Source organism: Choloepus didactylus, chromosome 11, assembly GCF_015220235.1.
Source record: "Choloepus didactylus isolate mChoDid1 chromosome 11, mChoDid1.pri, whole genome shotgun sequence".
Taxonomy (NCBI): domain Eukaryota; kingdom Metazoa; phylum Chordata; class Mammalia; order Pilosa; family Megalonychidae; genus Choloepus; species Choloepus didactylus.
The window spans coordinates 47,754,511-47,774,514 of record NC_051317.1 but is presented as its reverse complement, the minus strand read 5'-3'; the positions used below and the strand labels follow the sequence as shown (position 1 = coordinate 47,774,514).

At 36.0% G+C, this 20,004-nt stretch overlaps 1 protein-coding gene and 1 pseudogene across 3 annotated transcripts in view; one reads left to right on the top strand and one right to left on the bottom strand.

The window, feature by feature from the left end:
* The window catches only part of CDH12 (cadherin 12), a 1,151,516-nt gene that overhangs the window by 833,927 nt on the left and 297,585 nt on the right, over positions 1 to 20,004 (top strand). The window lies entirely within an intron of this gene.
* Positions 3,131 to 5,005, bottom strand: LOC119506165 (annotated as a pseudogene).

Genomic DNA, 20,004 nt, shown 5'->3' with positions numbered 1-20,004 from the left:
ATATATTAATCTATTAAAATTATTTTAATGAAGTTATGTTTGTTATATAATTATATGACATTATTGGTGGAAGCATAATGTAAATGCTTTGGGATGAGAATAAATATGTAATATTGACACAAAGTAATATTTGTCCTAGAATAAATTTTTACTCTTGTGTCAGTTTAGGTCCTACAAGAAACAGTCACTAAGGTGTGATTAGATGTGAAGCGGCTTATGCTGCCTAAACCAATTTTTTCCAATATTAAGGAAAGTGACATTATTTTTAAAAGTTAATAGAATGAGATAAACAAGAGAATACAACAGATAATACTTATTTTAATAATAATAATGAACATTTTACTGAGATTAGTGCAAGCCTATTACTGTGTAGTTCATATGCATTATCTAATTTTGTACTCAGAACAATCCTATATGTTATTGACCACATTATTCAGATCGGGACACTGAGGAACAGAGAAGATAAGGAAATTAATAAGGTAATAAATTACACTACCTGGACTCAAACCCATATATGACTCAAAGCCCAAACTCTCACTGTTTAGTTTGCAAACATTTAATTCATAAGTCAACTTACTAAAGTCTTTAGTCACATTGGGGTTATTCTAGTTTGCTAATGCTGCCGGAATGCAAAACACCAGAGATGGATTGGCTTTTATAAAAGGGGGTTCATTAGGTTACAAATTTACAGTCTTAAGGCCGTAAAGTGTCCAAGGTAACACATCAGCCATCAGGTACCTTCACTGGAGAATGGCCAATGGTGTCTGGAAAACCTGTTAGCTGGGAAGGCACGTGGCTGGCATCTGTGCCAAAGTTCTGGTTTCAACATTGCTCTCTAGGCTACAGTTTCTCAAAAATGTCACTCTTAGTTGCACTTGGGATATTTGTCCTCTCTCAGCTTCTCCAGAGCAAGGGTCTGCTTTCAACAGCCATCTTCAAACTGTCTCTCATCTGCAGCTCCTGTGCTTTCTTCAAAGTGTCCCTCTTGGCTGTAGCTCATCTTCAAAACATCACTCACAGCTGCACTGAGTTCCCTCTGCCTGTCAGCTCATTTATATGGCTCCACTGATCAAGGCCCACCCTGAATGGGTGGGGCCACACCTCCATGGAAATATCTCATCAGAGTTATCACTTACAGCTGGGTGCAGTGCATTTCCATGCAAATCCAAGCAGCTCCAAAATGTCTGCCCCACAAGACTGCATTAAAGAATATGGCTTTTTCTGGGGGCATAATACATTCAAACCAGCACAGGGGTATTGTCACATTTCCATTATGGGTAATAGTAACCATTCAGTAATTTCAAATGAGTCAGGTTCTTGCTATTTACACATTTATAGACATAAGGCTATGAAGTATCTGAGTAGAGATTTTGAGATGACAGTTTGGAACTTAAAAGTGGAGGTTAGGATGAAGGGCTATTTGGGGCTGTAGATAAGGACTGAAGCTATGGAAGTGAATGAAGTTATCTGAGAAAGCATTTTGAATAAGAAGAGATGAGAGAGCCTTAGATAAAACATAGAATTATCAAATAGATGGGGAAAGAAATATAGGCCTTCAGAGGAAACTGAAAAGGAGGGGCAGAGGAGGAGAAGGAAAATCAGGGCAGTGTGGTTTCTCAGAAGCCAAAGAAAGTGTGTTTCAAAGAGAGAATGGTCAACAGCATCACAGACTGGTAGGGCAAGGACTAAAATCATTTCCACAGGATTAAGATAAAATGAGGACATGAGTGACTTTATCAAGTTGCCCAGATAAAGGGGTGGGGTTGGAGGTTTGGAGTGAGTTGAAAGGGAGTGAAATAACCATTGCAGAATGGGAGAGTTAGTGGACTAGAGCTGTAGAATTTCAGGCAAGGGACTAGCCAGGGCAAGAATCCCTAGTAGCAGGCTAGTGTGCTGGAGCAGAGTTAGCAGGGGGAGCATAATAGAAGAGGTTAAGGAAACAGTGAGAGTGGTGCAATGGGGCTAGAAAACATAGGGATTTAAAGGCCATTCAAGGACTTGAGCTTTATTGAGTGAACCAAGGAGCCATTTATATTGCCAATGATGCATCCTTTTCTCTGAATTTCTCCCATAGTGTTCACTTTGTGGATTATAGGCACTGAGAATTGACTTCATAACCAGTTTTGACAGTCAGTTACCCAAAAAAAGAGTGATGAAAGAATTTTGGTTTTGACAAGTCTTATGAAAATGCAGGACCATATGCTCTCATCTTGATAATGAGCAGAGGGAAGAAAAGAATGGACTGTTGTATTGGAGAAAAGAAAAGGAAAACGAACTGGGGACATGAGGATTTTTGTAGTTCTCATTCACTGAGAAAAGGGTCAGTAAGTTTTTTTTTTTTTTTTTTTTTTTTGTAAAAAGAAATGTGTGCCTTTATTAGAATGGTGTTAGACTTTTAAATACACCAATTTTCATCATCAAATTATTGGTGTTTTAATAAGAAATGACACTACAGAATTGCAATGCTGGTCCAACAGTCTTGTCTTTACTTTTCTATTAAAGCAAGAAAAAGAATTCGAGTAATCAGAAAGCACTAGCAGTCATCAGTTAATCCAAAATACTAGCTTCTTAGTTCCAAAAGCACTTGCAAAGAAAACCATTGAGAAAGTGGAAGGGGTGGAAGCAATTCCTAATAACTGGAATCCCATGAGTGTGTATCTCAAGTGTCATGAGGCTATTTTTAGAATTTATGTTGTTACTTGGTAACTTTTTTTCCTCAAATACTATAGTTTTTCTTTGACTTTTTCCTCAAAGTATAAAAAGTATGAAATATAAACAAGCTCTTGCACTGCACACTTAGATGTGTACAATTCAAGCATTACAGAGCTATCTACATAATGATATACAAAATATCAGGGCACAGAAAGAACTGAAACCCACTTCTAAATCCCATCAAATCTTGGATAATTCAAAAATAAGATTCAAATATTCAATCTAAAGAAAAACACATATTCATTTTAGCTTTCCTGGACATTTGTAGGTTTATACACTTATTAAAATATTCCTGAATAATTATGTTTGGTCTTATTGTCAAGTCAGGCTTTAAACTTCAAACCAACCATCCAGACAAAACAGGTAATAAGAAAGATCTCTTCCCCACTGCCCTAGCCCCGATAACTAGAAGTCAATTTTATGACATGACTGCAAACACTGGATAGTGACAACAAATGCTAGGTCCAAATTCTTCAAAATCCTTTTTGGTGTGGCATACAACTCAGGTGTGGAGGCCAGCATCAATCCCCCAAACCAGACTGCGTATCACTGCATGTGGTGTGTAATCACTTGCACATCAATAGGCTTTGGCTTCAATCTACCGCCACTCAATTTCTCACTTAATTTCAGCCTGGCATCTACAGTCCTTTTCAAATCTCTTTGCAAGTGATCTCCAAAGTCCCAGAACATGTTCGAACCTTCAGAGAAGACAATGTTCTTGTAGAGAGGACGCCTGACATCAATAGGACAATTCTGAATTACCTCATCTACTACTTCTGATAGGTTGTATGAAGTCTGGATTAGCAAACTCTGTGTGAAAAATGATTTCTATGAGAGATAAGAATCTCTCATAACCAACATCAATGGGAAATTCTTTCTTTGAGATAGCATTGATTCTGCTTAATCACACTTTGACCCATCTGTGTCTTACTTGTTAAATTCCTTTACCAAATCTGAGCAAACATAACTATAGTGCTCCTTTACTGCCTTAGCTGTTTCCAAGGATTGCTTTGGGGGAATTCCTACTTTCGGTCTCTCAGCAGTTAGTGAATAAAAATGTTATATCTCCTCCTGCGATTGGAATGTGCTTAATACAGCTGCCAGTCACATACCCTCCAGCCACAGGAATGGCATGAGTGATGCCATTGCCACTGTCTACTACTGTGCCACTCAATGTCTGTACTCCTGCTTGTCTGGAGGTCCAGGATGCAGCTAAAGCAAGAAGAGCCTGCACAGCAGTGTACAAGCCTGGAACATTGAAGGACTCAAACATTATTCCAGCAGTAGATTCTCCATTTTCTGGAGTATTCAGTGGAGGGTCAGTCAAAAAATAATGGTCTTCAGGTTCTGCCCTTAAGTATTTAAAGATCACTTGCTCCATAAATCTTTCCATCCAGTCCCAATCTTCAACTATTCCATGGCGGACTGGCCACTTTGTTGCATGTGATGGTTGGGTTCATGTGTCATCTTGGCTAGGTGGCCTAGCTGTCTGGTCAAGCAGGCACTGGCCTGACAATTGCTGTGAGATATTTGAGGCTGGTTAATAAACCAACGGGCTGGTTTGTCGGATCATCAGTCAATTGACTGCAGCTGACTGATGACTCATCAAGGGGTGTGCTTCCACAGTGAGAGAATGCAATTGGCTGGATTTGGTCCAGGTGATCAGCCGGTTTGTTGGATCATCAGTCAATTGACTGCGGCTGACTGATGACTCATCAAGGGGCATGCCTTCCACAATGAGAGAATGCAATTGGCTGGATTTGGTCCAGGTGATCAGTTGGAGGCTTATAAGCCGGACGGTTGGAGAACCTTCACTTCTTCTTCGGCTGCTCAGTGAAGCATTTCCTGGGGAGCTCGTGGAAGTTGCTGGTTCGCTTCCTGAGGAGTTCGTCAAAGTTGTTGGTTCGTTTCCCGAGGAGTTCGTTGGACGTCTTCCTTGGAGTTCACAGCTTGTTGACGGCTCTGCAGAATTTGGACTCGTGTGCTCCACAGTTGCGTGAGTCACTTTTACAATTTGATAATCAGAGACATCTCTCATTGATTCTGTTTCCAAGGAGAACCCTAACTAATACATTGCATATGTAGGCTTTTCTATTGCTTCATCACCAAGGAAGAAGTCTAGGTCATCAACACCTTTCATCACCCTCCTCTGAGCTTGATCACCCACTTTTGCTGACTCCTTAACAGCAATACGGGAAGGGATGACAAACTGTGGTTCTGTATTTCCAGCATATCCTCGTTTTGTATACCCGGTTCCACAGTCCACCACACAGGCCGGCAACCGTCCCGCCATCTTCCTCCTCGCCTGCTGCTGCCACTGACGGCGTCTGCTCCGCGCTGGTTAGCGCCGGGGATTGGCCGCGGGGATGGGGGCCTATCCGACCATCCACAACCCCGCCGCGCTCTCGGCCGGTGGGCGGAACCCGGAAGTGGAAGCTGTAGCGAGGAAGCAGCAGTCTCGGTCAACGGCTACCACTTCCGCAACCCCGGCAGGCAGTCAGTAAGTTAAGTTTGAATACTGAATTTAAGGTTTATTTAGCATTGGGCTATCCTGGTTCTACTTGGTAGAACCACTCCCATTTGTAGAACTAAATTAGTACTTCAGGATTCTGGGACAGAGAGCCGAGAAAATTCTGAGCCAAAAATGTTTTAATGTAGGATAATGCTCCAATTAATGCATTTCGAAAGCAACTCAATACTAAATTTCTGGAATTTGTCTCTGAGTAAGTTTGACTCTTAGCGAGCCTTCCAAACATTCATTTATTCATTCATAGAACAAACAACAAAAATCCATAAGCATTTATTTTCCAACTATGTTCCAAGAAATAAGATGAATATTGGGGAAACGTTCCCTTTAAGAAGCTTTAAGAAGTTCACAGTCCAGTGACAAGAATGTCTTGTGTATGAATAATTAAGGTGTGATATGATGTGAAGTCAATAGAAAAAAAGCACAACAAAGCCATGGGAGCACATTGGTAAGATTGGAAAAAGTGTCTAAGTGGATGTTAAGTTAAATGGATGATGGTTTACCAGACTAATACAGCCTTGTTTAGAATATTGAGATCTGGAAATCCATTTTTTAGGATTTTAACCCAAAGGCAAATCAATATGAGAGCCAACTTGCTCTAATTTTGTTCAGGATAAATATTAAGCAAAATAGAGTAGTAATGGCCCTGAAGATTTGTTATTTATAATATATCACATTGAAATACATTGCCTCAAAGTTTTTTAAGAATAAAGCTAAACCAATCTAGGGAATTTTGTAGGGGTAAATATTTTATTAGAACTACAACTAAAATGTGTTCTTATATACCTTGTGTTTTTCTGGGAGGGTGGAGAGGCACTAAAATTGCTGAACCCTAGAGAGAGTGCTTTATTTTGGAGCTGGTGGGACAATAATTTTCTAGAAAGTCAAGAACTTAATTCTTCATTTATTACCTCCACATTTATTTTACATGTTGTAGCAAAGTATTTTTCCTTATATAGGAATAGGTGAATTACTCACTTTATAAGTCCCATCAATGGAACACTGGAATTATTCAATAAAATTATTCTCTCCCGTAGTGTTCAGAAGGATGACCTGCTGTAAATATAATTGAAGTCATTCTGGAACTTGAGTCAATAGCAGTGCTCAATCTGGCATTTTCTCCTTGGCTCTCCTTATGTTAGAGGCCCATGATTGAAAGAAATTGTTGGCTTCTAGATTCTAGGCCTGTTATTGTAATATTTACCTTGAGTGTTAATACTGGTAATGGTTGGCTTTTAAAGAAGATTTCAGTTATTTTGATAATGGGAGAGTAATGCAAGAAAAGTAATCACATTTTAATTAACAGTGAGGACTGAATGCACTGACTCCAGTTAAATATACCCTGTCTTCCCAACTCCACACTTTTTTCATAAATACTTGGAGAAAATGTGAAAATTACACTTCTTTTTGCACATATTTAATATAAATACATTGTCCTGAAAAGATTATGTATTATATGAGGCAGGGATTAGTCATAATTTTATAGAAGCAAATTCCATTCTCTGACTGGCAGTAAAATCCCTTAACACCCATGTGTGGTTTCCACACAGGTATCATTAAAATGAAAAATATGTGCTTTTTAGGCGTATATAAAGTAAATCAAAAGCTTATTTTTGTTTAAATATTTTTTCAACCATATTACATCCTTTTTAGAAGCACAATTTATAATTTTCAAAACAAGGACAATCAGATACCTGTGAGTTATAAATATGTTCCAAACTTTTTTTAAAGTAGTTAATAAGCAAGTACTTATCTTTTTATCCATTTTAAGTCAGTCTCCAGAGAATCATACTTTAATCAGGAAATCTGAACTTATAAAAATGTTCATTATATTGATATTTTTCATATTGTTGTGCATACTGAATTGTAGATTGGCAGGCTAATGAAATATTTTATTGCATGACATGTCTCTTGGCTAATGGTGATATGTGATGTGTGATGGAAAAAATTTACATAATATTCTGTATAAAAGAATTGTTCTCATACTCCCCAAGTCCCCATATTTGTACTTTCCTAAAAAATTAATTTTGCTGAAATACATTATTTACGGTTAGTCAAACAAACAGAAAAAACTAAACATTATGCAGTTAGCTTGAATTTTATTTATATTATAGAAAGGCTATGGAGAAGAAATACAATATAAGGCACTAAATATGCTTAGAAAAGAAATCTCTTATAAATAATGTTAGAAAATATGGTTAAATACTGGAAAAAGTATTATTGAAGCACAAGCTTATAATTTATGTAAATCAGTACACAGAATAGTTATCTGATTTGCAGAAAAGAGCCTAGCTCTGTTTTCAATACAACCATGTTCCTTTAAATTTTCTTTTCTTTTAGAATTCTTTGCAACATGGTTGCTTTGTTTATTAGAGAGTTCATGATAAATTTTCTTTGCATAAGGTATTTGATATTTAGGAATAAAATATGAAATAAAATGGCTCAATCAAAATGTTTAGGACATTTTTCATGTTTTATTTATCTATTGAGTATTTAAAGAACAAATCAAATATTTACTTGCAGTTTTGCTTACATATGACTATATAAAGTTGCAAATAATTTTTACAAATACAAATGTTATTGCTTGAATAAAAAACATTCGCTAATTGCATAAGTTTGAATTGGACTCAGCTGCATAGCATAAAATCCAAACTATAATCATTTAAACAAGTAGGGATTTATTTTTCTTGTGTAAAAGGAAGTTTGAAGATAGGCATCCTGGCTATTGAAGAGCAGCTACACAGCAAACTAAGAAATGGCCTTTTAATTTTCCAATTCATCATCCTAAACATGGGGCTGTCTTCTCCATGCTCATAAACTGGCTATTGCATCTCCAGTCATTATGTCAGCAAGAAGTAGAAAAGATGAAGAAAAATAGGGAAAATGAAGTAAAAACAGTAAAAAGTACGTGAAAGATGATTCTGTTCCTTTAAAAATCTTTTCCTGAAAGGACCAGAAAAGTTTCTTCTAAGTTTACTTCATTAGCCAAAACTGATTCTCACACGTCTACCCGGGTTCCGAGGGATTAGAGGGTGGTGAGCATTTTAATTAGACATACTGCTACCCAAAACAAAGTCCATTAATAATAGATTCTATTAATATGGAAGGGTTCTATTAATAAGAGAAGGGGGGAAAGAGTATTGGGTAGACCATTAGCAGTGACTGCCATGCTCATTTTCTATTTTGCAATAAGGTCCCTAAATGCAAACTAAGAGGTCAATGAGGTTGCTTAAGATAGAAGTCCAAGTAGCTTCAGTAGAATTTAAGGTAGTTTATAATGTACTATATTGAAAAAATCTCACTGGCTTTTATGATTTAATATTTTGAAATAATATTCTGAAAACTGCAATAATTAAAGGTGAAAAAATTAGATTATGAAGTCACTTACACTTGGAATTTTATTCCTTATCTTCTAGCCATGTAGGACTGAGTGAGTTGTTTAACCTCTCTTCACTTTCATTTTATTAATTTATAAAGTGGAGAGAATTTTTATAGTGAGAACAGCACCTTGAATACAGCAGATACACAATTATCAGATGACTTCCTATTTTTCATAACATTCAGGTCATAATGATTTACAGTGATTGATTAAAATATTCAGGGAAAGGAAAACTAGTTCTGGTGGAATTTGGATTATTTCTTTTTAATAACAATAACTTCTAAGTAAAATCTGTTGATTTTAAGATCTATTGTAGGCTTTGTTTTAAGCTGAATATGTTTTGAGTGTAAATAGCCTTTTATATATGAAAAATGTTGTAAAATGAATTGAATATTGACTGTGATTATATGGGTGGTGTGCCGGTTTGAATGTATTGTGTCCCCCAAATGCCATTGTCTTTGTAGTCTTGTGGGTGCTGGTTGGATTTGCTTGGAATGTGTCCCACCCAGCTGTGGGTAATGATTCCAATGGGATGTTCCCATGGAGGCATGGCCGCACCCATTCGGGGTGGGCCTTTATCAGTGGAGCTATATAAATGAGCTGACTCAAAGAGAGGGAATGGAGTGCAGCTGGGAGTGATGTTTTGAAGAGGAGCAAGCTTGCTAGAGAGGAACGTCCTGGGAGAAAGCCGTTTTGAGGCCAGAGCTTTGGAGCAGACACCAGCTGCCTTCCTAGCTAACAGAGGTTTTCCGGATGCCATTGGCCATCCTCCGGTGAAGGTACCCGATTGCCGAGGTGTTACCTTGGACACTTTGTGGCCTTAAGACTGTAACTGTGTAGCGAAATAAACCCCTGTTTTATAAAAGCCTATCCATCTCTGGTGTTTTGCATTCTGCAGCAGTAGCAAACTAGAACAGGTGGCAAATAGAACACTTGTGCATTTTCCTGGCCATGACTTGAAGATCAAATGTATTAGTCTTGGATTCTTCTACATAGCAGGGATGTGAGGTTCCGCCTGTTTGTTGCAATACAGCCAGCCTGTAACAAGTTGTAATTTATTACTGGAGATTGATTAAGCAATAATTGTGTTGCTTTACATTTGCAGACTGTTGGTGATGGACTGATTTTGGGTTGCAATATCAAGAATTCTAGTCCAGCCCTTTGTTTTTGGGTCTAGGTTACCAAGGAAAGTACCAACCTGGGTCTAGCCCTTCTAATCTATCTGAGACTGGTAATCCTTGATCTGTTTTGTCCTGCAGATATTCAGTTGATCTCAGATAGGCTTGTTCCCATGCTCAATATTCCATGTGGCATTTATACAGTACACATAGATGTTGGCTCAGGCTGCCAAATTTGGAGAGGAAAGAACAGAAGAACATTAAGCATCAAAAGAAGCAGATGTCATGAGAGTAACTATGACTACACCTCAATAACAACAGCAAACAAGCAGATTGATTCTAATGATAGGAAGAAAGTAGGCACAACAAGGATGGAAGGAATTGATAGCAATTATTCAGTAGTGCTTATTTTTCCCACTGTAAGAGACCCTCTACTTGTATTATCTTATTTAATCCTCACAACCAACACTATTATCCCATTGTATACATAAAGTTAAGTGCTCCGTCCAATTTCATAGCACCAAACCCAGGCAGTTTGTGATAGTCTGTGCAATTAATATCCTACATCATATCTACACAGAGATACAAAACTAATAAAAATAAATAAGATAACCTTAAAACTGCTGAGTTTACTGCTTTGAAAGAAACCTTGGTAGATTGACCTATCCACATTTATGACTGGAAAATTCCATAGCAAGTGGGCACCTGTAGGCTAGAATAGCAGTTCCAAAGAGATGCCTTTAACTGATATTGTTCACTAATACTGAGATTTATCACGGACATTATGGAAGGCATTTAATGGCTATAGTACTCTTAGAGACATGCTCTGGGAATATATGTTTCAGGCTGCTGCAGTTCTTCTCAGATCAAATGATATTTCTTGTGAACATAGTGCAGTGATAAGTGATGAAGCATCAAACCCAAAGGGACAGTTCAATGGGTTTGTATTCTGTGTTGAAAAAAAAAGTCAATTTTTATTTGCTCTTAGACCCAAGTTTTGAATTGGATAATATTAGATGCAATGTGAGTGTTAGAAGAGACTTCCTCACTTTTGCCTTTTAAATGTCCTTGCTTCATTTTTAAGATCAGGATAAAAGAGTGAGTGTTTGACAAAAAGCATATCAAGATTATTGGACAATAACTTTCTTACTGATGGAATGATATGTCTACCTTAACTGATATTTGAAAAAGTGATGAGTCTCATCTAATAAACTATAATAAATAAAGTTAGTTTGTAAATTTAAAAAAAGTAAATAAATCAGAGGATACTATTGCTTTAATAAAGGATTCCCTGCAAGTGTCCTGCTGCAGATTGTAAATGGAAGGAGGATTTCAACTCTCAATATGATGACTAGAACTGGAGATTATTGAGATTCCTTTTAAGATTGTTTGCTAAATATTTAATTTCCTAAGTGTGAGGTTTTAAAACAACTAGACATGTATAAACTATGTGACGATAACATTCTTCCAGCTTTATATATCATATTTTGAGGGCAGAAATCTCCCAACTTCCTTGAGTAGGGAAAGAACAAGGAAAGGCAAAGTATACAGTACTGGGAATTGTACTAAGTCTCAGGACACCATCAGGGATTCACCAAGGCTACTCATTGAAATAGCTCAAAAGAGTAGACTACTACCATAGATTTAAATTTGCTTGAAAGTAAGAAAATATTTACCGCTACTGTCCATGAAATGCTAATCCCTGGAAACATTTTCTAAAAGCCTAACATCAATACAGTCTTCCCCAGCTAATTCCAAGGAAGTAGGCTGATCTTTCTGATATTTGGAGAAAAAAATTTTATTTTAACATATGACAATATTACAATTATTAACATCTGTGCCGGTTTGAATGTATTATGTCCCCCAGAAAAAGCCATATTCTTTGATGAAGTCTTGTGGGGCAGATGTTTTGGTGCTGATTAGATTTGCATGGAAATGCGCCCCACCCAACTGTAGGTGATAACTCTGATGAGATATTTCCATGGAGGCGTGGCCACACCCATTCAGGGTGGGCCTTGATCAGTGGAGCCATATAAATGAGCTGACAGGCAGAGGGAACTCAGTGCAGCTGAGAGTGACATTCTGAAGAGGAGCTACAGCCAAGAGGGACACTTTGAAGAAAGCACAGGAGCTGCAGATGAGAGAAATTTTGAAGACGGCCGTTGAAAGCAGACTCTTGCTCCAGAGAAGCTGAGAGAGGACAAATATCCCAAGTGCAACTACGAGTGACATTTTTGAGGAGCTGCAGCCTAGAGAGGAACGTCCTGGGAGAAGGCCATTTTGAAACCAGAACTTTAGAGCAGATGCCAGCCACGTGCCTTCCCAACTAACAGAGGCTTTCTGGACATCACTGGCCAACCTCCAATGAAAGTACTTGATTGCTGATGCATTACCTTGGACACTTTATGGCCTTAAGACTGTAACTGTTTTACCAAATAAACCCCCTTTTATAAAAGCCAGTCCATTTCTGGTGTTTTGCATTCCAGCAGCATTAGCAAACTAGAACAACATCTCAAAGTCATTAGATCTTATTGCAAGCAGGAAACCATTTGCATCTTCTGTTCTAAGCAGACTTAACTCAGGATATAATATGTAAAAGAAAATTAATGTTGGTGCTAATAGTGTAAAGCAAACATAATTTATGGATAAGAAATTAGAAATGCATTATTGGGGCAAGTGTGCATGTGCTTTTAAAATTTTGAAAGCTTAAACAGCCCGGATTTCCTAAAGAAGGAACTGTAGATTTGTTTCCCTTTCCCCCACTATACATATTATTGTTGCCATATGGATACATGTGGTTATTGTCATTTGCTTTTTGGTTGTGGGTAGAGATAGAGTTTGTTATAATTAATAAAATAATGTCAGGGAGAAGGAAAATTAAAAACAGCAGTAATATAGAGAAGTCAGGAGAAAATAAGGATGAAAGACAATTTATATTAAAAACATTGACGTTCCTTTCTGTGTCCTTCAAACATAGGTCATGACCTTATATTGTATTCTCAATCCACCTGATTGAAAGGGTATAAAATAAGAGCAGTCTTTTTTAAAACTTACTTCTTTTATCAAGTTTTCCTGCTAAGGAAATGCCCTCCAATCAGTCAATATCATATAATAATTTTTAAAACCCCTACACCTAAATTGAAAACAATAGTGTGAGTTGAGAAATCATTATAGATTTTATAAGAAAGCTCAATTTATTGCATATATAAACATCTTTTAGCTTTGGATTTTACAGATTTATTTGGGTGCCTTATTTGTAGTGCAAACAGATCCAAGTATTAAAAATGTACTTTTTTTTTTCTTAAAGTATCTGTTAAGTATAAAAAGTAAGAGAGAGAGGGACAGAGAGGACACCCATGTCCTCATGAAAAGTAAAATAACATTTCTTTCTTTGATTTGAGTGTGTGAGGTTAGGTGGAGAAAGAAGAGTCTTCTTTCTATATTCAAGTGACATAATTTTAGGTATATTGATGGCATTTTCTAGCTATTCATCCTATAGTTTTCCTTGGAGAAATATAATTTTTAAGTCTGTCTATCATTGTTTACTTCAAAACTGTATAATGTATGGTAGACTATTTAAGATAAATTACACTGCAGCTTTAATTTTTCAGGTTTACAACTCTCACTTGTGACACTGAAAATGAAGAGATTTAAAATCCATTTCAAGCATGTAACTATAATTTCATAAAATTTTATGCCCACAATATATAGCATGTGATAAAAAATGTAGAGTGCAGAGAATTTTCTCCATTTATATCCACAAGTTTAGGGGCTTTAAATTAGGGGAGAAAAGTTCCCCATTTTGCTGAAAAACTCCCAAAATGGGTGACAGTGAAACTAAAAGTAAAATGAAAGAGGAAGTGCATTATTTGGAATGAGTCACTGTGCCTGGGTTATGTTCTAGTTTCTCAACTTGAGAGTTGTGTTATACTGGACAAGTATTATAATATCCCAAGCCTCAGCCTCCTCATCCTTATTGCTAAGAAGGAAAATATTGTAAATGATATCAAAGAAGATAGTGGTTAGAAATGATCTGTATATTTGATTAAATTAATCAATTAGAAATTATTATAAATATTAATAATAAAATGATCCCCTTTTGATTTATAGTGTCTTTTCATATGTACCCAAGTCTGTTAATAAAGCTCTTGTCTACTAATTTACCTGTATTATTAATGAAACTTGAAATTTATGAGGGCCTTTACAATTGCAACATTGATCTATTCTCAGCCCCCTATACTTTGGGTAACACTGACTTTCTCCTCCTATAAATGCTGTAATGCATTTACATAAGAAATTGTACTGAAAATCATTTAATGTGATTTGTTTTTTCTGAAACCCTCAGAAAACTGTTTCATTTTGAAATTTTTGGAATTTTATAGGCACATAATGTTTTGATTTATTAAGCATTTCAAGATTGCTCTCATGAGCTACCTAGCCTAAAAAGCGGCGGGCAGTTTCACTTGGTGTAATGGAAAGAACCACAGACTGAGAGTTGGATAACCCAGTTTCTATTCTGAATTCTGTAATTAACTAGCTATATGATATTGGGGAAATCATTTAGCCTCTCTTGTTCTCAATTTCCTCATTTGTGAAATGAAGTAATTGAAACAATGGTCTCCAAAGTACTTTTCCATTTCAATGACCTGATTTTATGCCATGGCAGAAACCATGCATGAAGATGATTTTCCCTTTCTTTCAAATTCTGTATCTCCTTTTCACCAATTCAAATTACACTAATAATATTTCTGGAATACCTGATACGAAGTATAATTTGGTTTCATAGGTATCTATGATCAATGTAATTGGGAGAGAGTTGGGGTGCAAGAAATACACAGCAGCTAAATTTGAAAAAAAAATGCGTTTTGCGAACTGATACATATCTGAGCTGACTGCTCAAATGCTTTATTTTCTCCTTTCTCTGGATAGGACCAATAAATTTCAAGCATCATTAGCAGCCAGTGTGTAATCAGAACCAACAAATGATATGCCAACTTCTTAGAGAAAGACTTCAGGATTTAAAATGGGTGACAACATTGTTATATCTGCAAACATAGAAGGATCATAGAAGCAAAACGTCTCAAGATTTTATAAGGCAATAAGTTCAGCCTGTTTTAAACTAAAATGCAGCATTATTTGTGCTTGTTTTATGTGAAGGAATCAAAACTTCAATAAAAGAAAAATTATATTCAACACAAAGGATTTCCCTCACACCCATCCCCCAAAAAAGGAAGCATAACAGGTTTGGCTTAGACAGCAATTAAACTGTGATATTATAAAAAGGTTCAAGCAGAGGATTTCAAAATTGTTCTGTGTGTTATTAAGCATTTTCCAGAGTGGGCTCATGATTCTGAATGGGTGGGTGCAGTTAGGGGAAATTCTGACCTTGACCCTGCTTCATTCAACATATATTTTGTCTGTTGAGATGTCTGCTAAGCTTTCATTTTAAGAAATTCCTTGTTTTAAAAAAAAATGTTTAGAAAGTCTGAATTAGAGGATACTGATATGGAGCACAATAAAATTAATGAAGCTTTGAATTTTATTAAAGTTTAATTAGCTATCATTATTTGAATCATGGTAGCAGAGGTCTGTACCACAATGTGTCTGCTCAGAATGAGACAACACTTTTGATTTCACACCGAGATTTACATTATGAAAGCTTTGCTCTCAGTACTATGATCATCACACACTAACTACATCATTTGTCCAGATTTCCCTTATTTTCAAAAGATTGGCACATTTTACCTCTGACCTAATAAAAGAAAGAGTCCTTTCAAAGTGAATAAAGAATGAAGAAATATTGATAATAAAACCTGTTATCCTTTTGTTTTTCTGACTTTGATAATGAACAATAGATACTCCACCCATGTTAATCTTTGGGGACCTACTGATGTGTTTGTCTCCAAATCTGTGATGCTTAAATATGATCAGTATTCAATAAATGCTTTCAGCATGGAAGAAGAAAATGGCTAAATCACTCCTTGGGTCATTTAGGCAGGATTTCTTTCAGTGACTGATAGAATCAAATTCGGAGAAGATTTGTGGGTTCATTTAGGTGTGACAAACTCAAGAATGTATCTTGACACTGACATAATGATATCAGAATTACTCTTCCTTTCCATGTCTTTCTTATCAGTCTTCCTTTGTGTGTAGAGTTCGTTTTCTCTGATTTCGGAGGCCCCATCATCATGTCTAGAGTGGAGGGTGTTGTGGGAACTATGCAAGGAAGGTAGATACTGTTCTTGTTCAGGCCTAACTTGCCCACACCGTGGCCAAAGGGACAAAATGTGGTGATTAGCAACCCCACCTGCCTCTGATGGGAGCAGGAACATTTACCAGAAATAGTGGAAAAGGGATACCAGCAGCCAAAGTTAAAACCAGCAAGCAAGCAAACAAATTGATCTGTGAGAAAATTTGGGCACATAACCAAAAAAATGAAAATTGAGGCTTGATTTACTTTTCAAAACCATAAAGTAATGTTAGATATCTGTAATTACCCGTGGGGACTCGTTTCTATTGCCACGAAACAAATTAGCCACAAATTTACCGGCTTAAAGCAATACCCCTTTATGACTTCACAGTTCTGTGGGCACAAGTCCAGCACAGCGAGGCTGAATTTTTTGCTTAGGGTCCCACAAGACTCTAATCAAAATGGCGGCAGGGCTGTGATTCTCTATGGAGGCCCTGGGGATGTGTCAGCTTCTAATCTCATTCAGGTTGTTGGCAGAATTCATTTCACTGCTTTCTTCCAGCAAGCTGTGAGGAAGGAACTGCTCTCAACACCTAGAGGTTACCATTTTCAATGAGCAGTTTGCTTTCTTCCAAGCCAGCCAGAGACTGTCTCTCTGGCTTCCTCTTCTCATGCTTGAAATAAACTCTCTGCTTTTAAAGTGCTCATGTAATTCGGGCAGGCCCATCTAAATAATCTCCCCATTTTAGGGTCTACTGTACCATATTACATAACCAGAGGGAGGAAATCCATCATCTTCACAAACCTGGAGCTTATGCAGGGTTTATACACAAGGGGGAGGGAAATGATTGGGCATCCTAGAATCCTGCCTACCAGACCATATTTTGAAGTTTAATCATAATTTGTGAATTAAGACTTGATTTGTGTTCAAATATTTTTTTTAGTATATCTAGGTATTGTGATCTAAACTAATGCAATTTAAAAAATAAAATAAAATAATACAATAAAGTGGACTGGACTATGTTGGTTTCAGAAATTCTGTCTGTATCTCTCTTTCCAATGTTGTAGAGAGAGCAAGAAACTGTAACAAAAAGTAGAAGGTGATCAGTCAAAAAACTTTTCTTTCCATCTTAGAAATAATGCAACTCTACAATCAACAATATCCATGTGTCACCTGGAAAATGCTATGAACACGTACTCACACAATTCCATGGATTCCATGAATTATTAGAAGAAATTTAATAACATTGAAGTTCATTTTCTTCTGACAATCAAACTTTGAAAAGATTTATTCACCATTTAAGATCTCAATCAATGTCAAATTAAGCACCCGCTTTCAAAATCTTGAATCCCTTGTTTAAATCTCTAACTTTTAAAAATGCAGTAGCCTGAAATCAGTTTATTTCATTCAGGTATCCAATAACATACATTAGCTAAAAGCAGTCAAAATTCAGGTTTCAAAATGTATGAAGCCTTCTTTTTCTTTTTCTTTTCAATTTTTTCCTTTTAAATTCCACTTTAAAGTCAAAATAGTACTATTATCCCTTTGGAAGCTTCTTGGGAATCCTACTAGTCCTAGTGAGAAATAAGTGAATTCTGAGAGCTATTCTTTCCTCAATGTGTTTATAATGAAAACTTTTTAAAAAACATCTCTGGCTAACCTGTATTTAAAAATGAGGTGCAACTTGATGTATTCCTTACATAGAGTATTTACCGTTACTAATTCTCATTAACATGATTTGTCTTTAAACATTGACATTTAACATTAAGGTTATCCATTTTCATTTTATTGGACAAAAATTAATATTTTAAGGTGTACATTTCTTGCCAATGAGATAATATTTGTGATACCGTAATAGGATAGAAGAATGAGAGATAAAATTCTAACTCCAAATTTGTTCTAAAACAGCTTAACCCATAATACAAAGAAAGCAAGATATTTAAGCTCTTGGATTTATTCTTCCTGCATTTGTGATATTGTTCTTTGAAAACACATTTATAGAGGAAAGGAAATCAAAGACTTCAGTGAGGTGGCTTTGTGCTGTAACACACAAAGCAGTCCCCACAGTAATACATTATACAGAAAATGGGTCACCTTCAAACCACCCCTGGAAATAGACACTGTGTATTCAGATTGTGCTTTTAAAGGCATCATTTTACATTGTGTATGTTTATTTGTCCTTTTATTCATTTTGTAAAAATGTTTACGTGTATGCATCTGCAAACACATACACACTCTTTCTTCCTCTTTTTCATATGCAAAACGTAAACGCAAACACACTCTCACACATGCACAGATCTATTGAGAGATTATTAGTTGATTGTGAATAAAAAGTAAACATCTTAATGGCTACTCCTCTAATAAAAATGAGGTATTCTATTATGTTTTAAGCATAATGGATTTTATATATTTCAAAATGAATAGTGGAATGAACAATGTGCAGAACCTCAGAAATAGTCATATTTCTTTGAAATGTGTAATTAATATAATAGTAAAATGTATTTTCATCAACATAAGTATTGTTCATTTTTTCTAGTTGACTCATTCTTCCAAATATATAATGAAGACACTTGTCATGTATATTTGAGATGATCGTTTCTAACTGTAAACACAATTTCACTTTGCATTTTAAATAAAAGTACAAATAGTACATGGCTTTTAATGGTATGTTATGTGCTTATCTAAAATTTCTGTAGGAAAGTTTGATTTGAGAGGTACAAAAACTATAAAAAGAAACTGTTTAAAATGAATAGCTTTGTGCTATGTCCCCTATTGTTATTGCTGGATTCCCCTCTCCTTGAAAATAGGTTCTATGTTGTGTTCTTGATTTTGCTAACTAGTGCAATCACTAATGGACAGTATAAAGTGTTTTTGAATGAAACTATGCTCATTGATGTATTCATAGGAATATAAACCTGGTTTTTTACAAACAAAAGGAATATCAGAAAGCTAATCCTTGAGTAGTTTGCATCTTTTGTTAACCCAATTCTCTGACTAAAGATCAGTTTTTTTTCCTCAAGATGAAAGTGTATATGTGTATATATATATTTTATATGGCTATATGGCATCATATCATTAAATAGAATTGATTCAGTTTAAGGATGAGTCCTAAAAACACATGGGCTCAGATTACCTGGTTTGAATCTCAACTCTGCAACTTTCTGCTTGCACTCTGAGCCTAATTTGTTAACCTCCTGTGCCTCCCAGGATAATAATAGTATATATTTCGTAGGGTTGATGTGAGCACTCAATTTAGTTAAGACATGTAAATTCATCAGAAAATTGCCTAATAAAAAGTAGAATTTAAAAGATTTTCTATTTTTATTTTGGATCAAATTAGCATTCTTTAAAGCATTAATACAGACTAATATAAATATAACAAATATTGCTGCACTATGTGCATTTGGAAGTAAAGGGAGAGAAATGAAGGAAACAGATATTGTAATGTTAAATTCCCTGCAGTATCCCCAACAATCTATGATATAAATATTATAATCCATATTTTTTGTGTGAAGACTCTGAGGTTCAAGAAATTTGGTAACTCCAACAATAACACCTAGGTAATAAGCGATGGGTTTGTGATTCTAAGCAACAAATGTTTGATGCTCAAGATCACAGATTTTCTGTCATTCCTTGTAGTGTGCTCTCAGAAGCTAAAACCAATAAAACAGCTAAAGGTTTTCTAGTTATCCATTCATGTACTCATTCATTTATTAATTCACTAGTTCATTAAACCCATACTAAGTATGAACTATAACTATGTCCCCTGTATTTTACCAGGTGAGGAGAACAAAGAAAACACTAGATTGTGTCTAATCCCTCACCCCTGTAAAAATAAAATGCTCACCACCAAAAAGCTAAACCAACAAGATACAAGTCCAGAAATAAATGATAAAAAGAGGGATAAAAATAGGGTGGGGATAGGGGAGGTTAATCTGATAGGGTAAGAATAAGATTAAGTAAAGGGATTTGCTTTAAGTATACAACAGTTCCACTATCAAAGATGCTAAGTGGAAAAAACTGTCATTCAACTAAGTTGGCACCAATTTAAGGGTAAAACAAAGCCACTGATAGATT